The sequence below is a fragment of the Oculina patagonica genome, chromosome 14, assembly GCF_052425735.1.
Source record: "Oculina patagonica isolate OP01 chromosome 14, crgOcupat, whole genome shotgun sequence".
Classification (NCBI taxonomy): Eukaryota; Metazoa; Cnidaria; class Anthozoa; order Scleractinia; family Oculinidae; genus Oculina; species Oculina patagonica.
Window position 1 is genome coordinate 20603446 of NC_135771.1, and position 10450 is coordinate 20613895.

Consider the following 10450-nt stretch of genomic DNA (forward strand, 5'->3'; position numbering starts at 1 on the left):
GATTCGTATCCGGTAGGTTAAAATCCTAACTAAATGCACATTTTGATAAACAACAACTTGAAGTAAGAAATTTCGTGGTGCCGTTCGCTTGTTTTCAGCGGTTAGGCTCTTTTTGCTCAACCTCAGAAATTTGTTCAACCAATCAAAGGCGCGCTGTAAAAAATACTTTTACGCGATTGGTTACTAGTTCGCGCCAAAAGCCGTCTACGTAATTTTCTCGCGCGTCTCGCGCGCGAGGCCTGTTCTAAAAATAGCACACACGCAAATCAGATAGCACAAAGAGATGTGGACTTCTAGATTATGTACTTCTGATAACACACTTGGTTTTGTGAGAGCTTGGCGTGAGAGATTTTGCAAGAGCTTTCTTTTTAAACCGACACCCGACGCAATGCATAGAATTCTCTGCCTATACTACTTCTTCCAAATTATTCTGCTTATTTTTAAAACGAGCAAGTATATTGTAGTCTGTTAGTGTGTACAGCCGTCTCCCCTCCCCTCAAAACATCGGGAACAGGGAGGGGGACGGCCCCAGGGGTGGGGGTACTCGGGGTTTAAAGTGACGGGGATGATCGAAGGATTTTTGGGGGTTTGAAATTTTCGATTTTGGGATTTTTTTGGGTAGGAAAATTTGGCAAGTGTTTTTTGATTTGAGTAGGGATTTTTTGGGTATTAAAAACAATCTGACGATTTGTGGTAGTGCCTTGGCTGCGTAGTTCTGCGAATAAAGTATAAACAAACGTGTTTTGCTGTTGATTATTGAGGGTCAATTTTTGATCTAGGAATTTTTTGGGGTCATTTTGGAAGCCCTAGGGATTTTTTTGGGTCTTGATTTTTCCCCCCATTCGATATCATCCCCGTCCGGCTTAAAATCCCGATATTCTTCCCGACGAGTAACGCGTTTCTAGTATGAAAACCGACGTTCGGCAATGGACTTCGGAACTGTTCGGCAGCTTTCTTAAAATATTGGGTTATGTTTGGGAAACTCTTGAAAGTTTTCGGACGACTACGGAATTTTCCGTTGATATCATCGGAAGTCTTTGATTTTAATCCAGTTGTGAGCAATCAATCTTTGGGAATTCTGAATGCAATATTGTAAGCACTTACCAATTGTTTGTTTCTTTAATATCTTTACCTTATTTTGATTTTTAACGTTTATTTTAGTTCAGTCAAATCATTTTTTTAATCTGTGTTAAAACATTTTCGGTGTTCAAGGGTGTTTTGTGGTGTTTCTTGTATAACAGTCACACCAACAAGTTTGTTGAGCAGAAAGGCCTCTGAAGAGTCTCTTGGCCGGGTCGAAACTCTACGTCAGAAAAGCAATACACGAACTATTTCTCACAAATGTTTTTTTTTTGTTCAGTATTTTTTATGACTTTTTCGTTACCCACGACTTTTACCCACACCCACGACTTTACCCACACCCACAACCCACGACTTCCACCCACGACCCACGACCCACGACAGTTAGCTATACTCGTCGGGAAAATATATAGATCAATTGTTCTCACACTGCACACAATAAACAGTTTTTTTTCCCGCGGCCGGTTTTGATGCACAATTCCACCGGCAATGTTATGCTTTTAGCTGTGCTCCATTTACCTACTAGAAGATGGTTTTCCATGTTCTATAAGAAAATAATGCACGCTTGAGGTCTATAAAAGCTGCTAGTGGATGCCCGAGCCGTAGGCGAGGGCATTCAGCTGCTTTTCTAGACCGCAAATTGTTTGTCGAATTTCGCTGAACGACTTCGCCTCTATTCTCTTGTTTTGTTGTTTAAATGATGCTTTAAAGCAGCAAGTTTTTATCAGAAACGTTTTACTTGCATAAATGGAAGTAAGACAGTGCCAAAGGAAGCGACAGATAAAGAAAGAATCGTTGAAATTTGTTGTTTTTCTTTGGAGTTGTGTACGCCACTATTTTGCTGCGAACTGCCCGAAATTGATTGGAAATTATTTAGCAAAACAAGCCGGACTCTAGAAACGCTTTGAGGTAAGAAACCTTTTTTTAGCCACAATCTGAAGACAGAACACTCCACTTTTGTTCTTTTGTGACAACGGGTTTTGTCCACTACTGGGACAATGGGTTTTGTTGCTCAAAACTCTTTAACGGGTGAACGGGCGATGAGAGACCTTTCTTCGGCTGAAACTGTCGGCGAATTGGGCTGAACGAACTGAACTGGGGATAGCTCAGAGCAACCACGCTTGCTGCGAGAGAGGAACTTGTCACGGGTTCCAAAGTACCGAGGGATCTGCTACACTGGAATCAGGACACAAGAACTTGGACTTCACAGGTTTATTCTTCGTCTCGGCGTAAATCTTCTATGTAACTCCACGAGATGTAAATCGACTTGACAATGATAACAGCACTCTATATATACTAACGCTAAGCCTGATTGCATCATACAAAGTACAATTGAAAGAAGGCTGAATAAAGTCAGCTTAAAACTCAAAGGTAAAGTGAATAAGTTCAGCTGGCGAGTTTGTAGACTAAAGTACAGCTAAATAAAATTCAATTAGAAGCATTTGAAACTAAAAACAGGATTGAATAGAGTCGGCTTATTTGAAATCGTAAACTAACCAAACTTAATTATGAACAAAAGCTGAAACAAAAAGATACATCTGCCGAATGTATATTCAACCTGGAAAGCTGTCTAAATTCGAATTGTTTTCGGTAATGGACTAAATGAAAACTGAAATTAACTTCTTTTTTATTTTTCCCCTTGAATACAACCCTAGTTTAAACAGCGACAACCCACACGCGCGATTATTTACTTAAAGTACAAAAGTAGTTTACTTAAGCATATAAATCGCTGTTTGCCTGTAAAACTCATATTTGCACAGTTTCCCGATGAATGTAACTCTAAAAGTGCAAAGGTCCTATTTTATGATAATTTCCCTAAACATTGATTAATTCCTCCTGACATTCCTCCCACCTTTAAATCGAGACCTCCTGGTCGAGCAAAAAGTAAAAGAACCTAGAATTTATGGTTACTTGGACTGTGATACTAGCCTTAGAACGCTCTAAAAATCCCTAATGTACTTAATGTGTAATTAACTGTAAATGCTCATGTATCATCGCGCTTTTTCTTAACCTATAAATCTCTAATATCAACTTCTTCCATTACGTTTATCTTCGCTAAGACACTGTTTTCTTGGTGCTTCCTCAATACCTAATTACTTTAAATGTTAACATGTTCCTTTAAAGTTCCTTGTCTGTATGACTCAATGATGTAGTACTTCATTTCCAAGTTATGCGCTAATGTCGTCAAAGAAGTCTCTCTTTTCATCTTCTGGTAATTCCTGGTGAACGGTTAACGGGCTCTCTTGATTATTCAAATCTGTTTCCTTGAATGGTTTGGTTGACGTCAATACTTTTATTCTCTGCGGCTCTCTTTCATGTGGGTTTATTTCCGAATCTGGGTCCTTGTCTCTACGATACACTTGACTGACTTGAATACAGAATACGCGTACGCGACCATCTTGAATCTTATTAACTGGGGCTTTTTGGACGAACTTTGGCATTTTCTGAACAACGGGCTTGGCGGTGTCTTTCGTGTGCGGCGTGCATGAAGCTGTGAGCAGGTACAGTACAACGAGCATCAAAAGAAGAAGTGGCTGCTGAAATCCTATCCCTTTGTTCTTTTGACTTCGATGGGCCAATTTGCAGTTAGGCTGGATACTCTTCTGGAAATGTACAGGAACAACTTGAGTGGCTACGGTCGTCTTTTCTTTCAACTTATTCTGTTGGACGAGGAATGTTCCCATAACTGGTATTGTTGTTGTAATGGTATGTTTTCCTGGACGTGTTGCTGTTGAAAAGCATATAGTACTGTCTACCAGATTAATCAGGGCTCCGTTCTTTTGTAGGAAATCACGACCAAGAATTGCTTCGTAGGCGAGGCTCTGCATGACATGAAACTCACAGGAATACTTATGTCCATTCAACTGTAAAGGAACAGTAATCTTGCCCAGTACCGGCACGGTATCTCCATTGAATGTCTGCACAGACAATAAGGAACCATCACTCAACTTAGGCGGGAACTGACCATAAATCTTTGTGAAAAACTGTTGGTCAATGGCTGATACACATGCTCCAGTGTCCACGAGTAATTGAACGGCTTGACCTGCTATTTTGCCTGCTGTGGTTAGGTCACTGGATTTAAGGTTAACATCTTTTCCACGTAACAAAAGGACATTGCTTGGCTGAACTGATGAGTTCGTTTCTCGGCGAGTTCTTTTGTGTGACTGTCCTTGCTTCGGCATAAGTTGACTTTGCTGCTCATTGGTTACTGCCGACTTCACTTTCGGATTTATACTTGGGATATTCACAGCTGCTTCTTGGCTGTTCGTGTTTTCTTGCTTAGGCAGAGCGGCAATCAACTGATCTGAGGAGTTTTCTTCTCCTTCAAAAGTTAGGCTGTAAGTGCGCACTGGCTGGCGGGACGTTTGCGCATCTGATCTCGGGCTCTCTGGCTTGTGATGGTAGTCTTGAACGTGACGGGCGTACTGCGCGTCTAGTGCGAGTAAACGTGCTGGGTTCTGTAGTTCATCCTGCTGCGGATTTTCGTCTTTATTATAATCTGCGCAGTAGTCTTGTTTCTCTTCTTTATTCTGGTACGGAACTTCTGGCTGGTAATTATAGTAACAGTTGTACTGAATATGGCCAACGCGTCCACACTTATAACACACCGGCTTAGAGTGTCTGTGGCGTTCTCTGCTGCCTAAGAGCTCGGGGCAACTGATTCGGCTTCTGTGGCTGTTTATTCGGTTGTCTACTCGTTGGTACAGACTTTCTAATTTGTTAGTGAAACTTCTTTCCATTCGGCGAATTTCTTCGGTAAACTCTGGTGCCCCACTTCTGTTGGTTTCAGAAAACGTGGCGATGCTATTTGAATTACCATATGGCTCCGTTTCGGTAAGGACTGGTATTCTGGCGTAAACTTCACGGCCAAGTTCCTTTATCATATCCTTTAATTGCTGTATTTCGTCTCTCATTCCATTTGTGTTGACAGTGTTTCCGCTGAAGGTATCATTAAGAGCGGCGACTGCTGCTGGCCGGTTTGTTGGAACCCTGGATATGCTTACATCTGTGGAATTCCCAATAACCCGTGGATCAAGATCTTGCTTTAGGCTAAGAAGGCTTTCTTGAAGTTCTTTCATCTCTTTGCGAAGTATACGGGACTCTTGATTTTCTGCGGAGTAGGCTGCTATGGCCGTATCTTGTGTTTGCCTTGTGGCTGTGTTTTCGGCCTTGGCTAGTAACGATTCGATTCGCGAGACTACTGGATGCTCTTTTTCGGGTGGTTTGGGATTGCTTTCTTTTGTTTCCATATTTCCGGCCAGTTTTCCAAACAGGTCGCCGATTTTGTTGAGAAGGCCTTGTTCTGAGGTGGACTCGCTGGTAGCGGACTTATTGGCACGTACTAGAAGGGCGTCGAACTCCTTAGCCGTTTCGATAGCTTCTGAGAGAGTCTGAGGTTTAGATTTGAGGACTTCCATCTGTAGCTCTGGCTTCAATCCTTCAATAAAATGATAAACTCGGGTATTTTCCTGTATGTCTAACTTGTTTAATTTCGATACCATGTCGCTTACATAATCTCCAAGTGGCTCCCCTGATCTTTGTCGTCGTTGGGCTATCTTTTGACGCTGTACCCATTCACGATTTCGACGCGAATAACAACGCTTCAAGGCTTCCTTCACTGCTTCTAAGGTTGCACGTTGCTCTGCTGGAAGCGCTCGGATGTATTCTTGTGCTGGCCCGGCGATATGTATGGTCAGCTGTGTCAAGGCCGTTTTACTTGCCGGGGAGATGTCTCGTGCCTGTAAATGGTAGTCAAATTCATCTAGCCATTGATCAATATCTTCTCTGTCGTAGCCATAGAATTTGGCAATGTTGATATCCTTAGTTCCTAATCGTTGCGCTATTCTGCCTAGCGTTTCTATTAGTTCTCGATCCATGGCTTCTTTGTCGTCTTTTCTTTTAATTTCTTCGGTGTTACCTTCCTCTGGATTACGGAAGTGGGGACTGTCTTTGTCGGGACTGTCTTTCTGCTTGTATTTATCTCCCTTTTCTTCGGAAAATTCTCGCTCGCTGTCCGTTTCCGTATATCCGAATTCGTCACTGGAAACGGAATCGATACGAGCTCTTTTTTTGTTTTGTTTTGGTTTTCTGTAGTTTTCGTGTTCTGTCACTCGCTGATGAGCGCTCGGGGTTATCGGGTTGCTTTGGTCAGCGAAGCTTGTTTCTGGGCGTCTTTCTTCGTTGTGTTCGCGGATCTCCTCGACTTCTAAAGCGACAGGCGGCCTGCTTCGGAGTCGTCTAGTGTCGATCGGCGAAAAATCTTCTAATGAACTGCTTGCGCTGCCTTCACGCGGAACGCAAGAAAATCGCTGAACTGGAGTATTCGGTTGAACAATGAACTGTCCTTCGTTGGGCGGGTCCAGGCTGATATCTAATGCTTCTCGATCGGTTCAATTCTGTCGGATGGACCTGGACTGGAAAATGCTGTGGATCTCTGGCGGGAGCTCTCAGGCTGTGATTCACTGCGATAGACTTCGGGTGTGGAACTTTTAAAAGAGGTCACCGTAGCGGGTGTCTGGAAAACCCGAATAGCGAATAGCGAATAGTCGCGAATAGCGAATAGTACGAATAGTACGAATAGTCGCGAATAGTGACGAATAGTCGTGAATAGTGATGAATAGTCGCGAATAGTGACGAATAGTTGCGAATAGTGACGTATAGTCACGAATAGTCGCGAATAGACTATTCGCGACTATTCGTGACTATACGTCACTATTCGCGACTATTCCACGACCATTCGTCACTATTCGTTACTATTCCTCACTATTAGTGACGAATAGTAACGAATAGTGACGAATGGTCGTGGAATAGTCGCGATTATAGTTCACCACTAAATTTTCTCCGATTCTGATTGGTTTAAATTGAACACGTGACGCGATGGTGCCCGTCCGCCGGAGGGCACTATTTAACAATTAGACGGCAAGCTCGAGGTTTCTACCGGCTGATAGTTGGCGAGGGGCGAAGCCCCGAGCCAACTATCAAAAACCGGTAGAAACCGAGAGCGAGCCGTCTAATTGTGTTAGCATAACCCACTGACCGATCTATTAAACTCAGAATATCGCTAGAATTGATTTATTGAAGGTTTTGATTGATAAAATTCATCGAAGACTACGCGCGCGCTCCGAGAGCCTTCTACGGATCGATAGTAGGCACCTGTGTAGCCAATCAGATTGCGCGATTACCAATAGTAGGTCAGTGTGGTTATGCTAACAGCCCATAGTGCCCTCCCGTGAAAAATGCCCGGATCGATAGTGCCCGTCCGTGACTGTTTTTTGTAAACAAGCTGCCTGCAGACAAAAAAACCCAACCAAATTCACTGCATTTAGTGGGTTTCTCGTCTGGTTTTGTTTCGTTTGTTAAATTTCGGCTTTCAATTGAGTTTTTTATCCTCAAAAGTAAAAATAATTCACGATGCTTGTTTTTGTATGTGCGCGCGGATGAAAATTTAGTGGTGAACAATAAAGACAATAGAGTGTTTCTGTCTCGGAACTATCGGTCTGATAGTTGCCCCTTGGACATTTGATGTTCTTAAAACTAGCATATTTGCCCTCGAAGCTTCGCTTCTCGGGCTAATATTTGTTTTAAGAACATCAAATTTCCGCGGGGCAACTATCAGCCGATAGTTCCTCGACAGAAACACTCTATTGTTAAAATAGTGACGAATATAGCCGTAACTAGTCGCCGTGAATACATGCAAGCCTACAGGGTTTCTACAAAATTTACCGCCACACGCACAGAGCAATCTAGAAGTTGAAGCAAACTATATATCATACGCTTGTCCACTCACTCTAAAAAAGAGTGCAAGTCAAGATGTAAATACACTGTATATGAATCACCGTTTATTGGTCTATAAGCCTGTATCTCAATGCCGACCAATCATAAACTGTATTTACTCCCATTTCGTTCTCATGAATCGCGATCCGAGGGACGTTCTATCAGCAAAACAATAAAATACAAATGAGGGAAAAGTGTTCTGTAATTAGTTTATGGATGTGAAAAGACAATAGAAGTTGCGTTATAAAAAACAACACCGCCAAAGCCAGTCTTATTTGCAGCCGTTGTTTAGGCTCGTCACGCAACGCTTGCTTGCATTAATTTTATTCCCCTTTCTTTTTTGGACTCTGCCTGGAGCTGTCGATCACCGGCAAGAAAACAAAAAACACAATAATACGCTATGAAGACACTTTTTCAACGGTATAAAACATAAGAAATTTCATTTATCATTTATAACTTCTCTCCTACCAAACGTCCATTTTAGACGGAAAATCTCACGTTGTTGCATGGTACTGGAAACTTCACGTCCCTAATTCGTCATTATTCGTGACTATTCGTGACTATTCGTCACTATTCGCGACCATTCGTCACTATTCGTCACTATTCGCGACTATTCGTCACTATTCGCGACTATTCGCGACTATTCGCACTATTCGTACTATTCGCTATTCGCGACTATTCGCTATTCGCTATTCGGGTTTTCCAGACACCCCACCGTAGCTTAAAGCGAACGGCAGTTCCTTTGAAAGTTCACAATTCTCTTCTGCGGATAAATCGCACTGAACGCTTGTGTTGACCTTGGAAACTCCGGGTCGTTTATATACGTATAATTGCTTAGGTCTACTTCGTAAATTGTATCTATGTAATTTCTTCGAAATGACTTTCTTAACGGACTTCATAAATTAGAAATAAAACTTCGCTTACTCACGTACTTGGGCGACTCTGTCTTTGTTTACTCGGCGCTCCAAGGGATTTACATCTCGTGTGTTCCAACCATTGAACTTGTTGGGGATTCTTCGTTCTTGCTTTGTCCTCAGATATTCCAGATGCAGCTACACTGATTCTCCTAACACTGTGACAACGGGTTTTGTCCACTACTGGGACAATGGGTTTTGTTGCTCAAAACTCTTTAACGGGTGAACGGGCGATGAGAGACCTTTCTTCGGCTGAAACTGTCGGCGAATTGGGCTGAACGAACTGAACTGGGGATAGCTCAGAGCAACCACGCTTGCTGCGAGAGAGGAACTTGTCACGGGTTCCAAAGTACCGAGGGATCTGCTACACTGGAATCAGGACACAAGAACTTGGACTTCACAGGTTTATTCTTCGTCTCGGCGTAAATCTTCTATGTAACTCCACGAGATGTAAATCGACTTGACAATGATAACAGCACTCTATATACTAACGCTAAGCCTGATTGCATCATACAAAGTACAATTGAAAGAAGGCTGAATAAAGTCAGCTTAAAACTCAAAGGTAAAGTGAATAAGTTCAGCTGGCGAGTTTGTAGACTAAAGTACAGCTAAATAAAATTCAATTAGAAGCATTTGAAACTAAAAACAGGATTGAATAGAGTCGGCTTATTTGAAATCGTAAACTAACCAAACTTAATTATGAACAAAAGCTGAAACAAAAAGATACATCTGCCGAATGAATATTCAACCTGGAAAGCTGTCTAAATTCGAATTGTTTTCGGTAATGGACTAAATGAAAACTGAAATTAACTTCTTTTTTATTTTTCCCCTTGAATACAACCCTAGTTTAAACAGCGACAACCCACACGCGCGATTATTTACTTAAAGTACAAAAGTAGTTTACTTAAGCATATAAATCGCTGTTTGCCTGTAAAACTCATATTTGCACAGTTTCCCGATGAATGTAACTCTAAAAGTGCAAAGGTCCTATTTTATGATAATTTCCCTAAACATTGATTAATTCCTCCTGACACTTTTTAAGGACGGAGTATTTTTGTCAGGACAAAGTATTTTTGCCCGGCCGATGACTATACAAGAAATGTAGATGTTACCGAGTGCTACTTAAATTCAAAAAGAAAATCATGGGGGTAGCCACGCAAATTTTCGAGATAATTAGGTTTGAAATCTGGAAAAAAGTGCTGACGTGGCATTTTAAAATAAAGTAAAGCTAATAGAATTTCCTTGCAAATTCCATTTGAAATTGGTTTTTCATTGATAAAATCAACATTAAATATAACAATATTTACAATAACTAACAAATAATTTCTTCGGAACTGCTTGATCCACGTTTTTATTAACAAAATAATTGCGTTTGAGCCATTTTTGACTCCAGCAGCTCTCACTTGCACGGCCAGAAAATCGGCCTAATTTTTTTTTCACTTAATGAAAAATTAAACATATGCTCTATAGACTTACCACTTACATTTTATAAAATAAAAACTAGGGGTCACCACGCGTTTTTAAAAGTTATACCAGTTGTTTTCAGGGTCTACGAAATCGCTTTTGGGGTCTGTTGCATTTTTCCTATCCCCTCCCTAGCGAGTTGAATATTTGCATCTCGCGCGTGCACTTAGCCTGCGTTGCAGACGAACAAAACCCCGGTATACCGGGGTTTTGTTCGT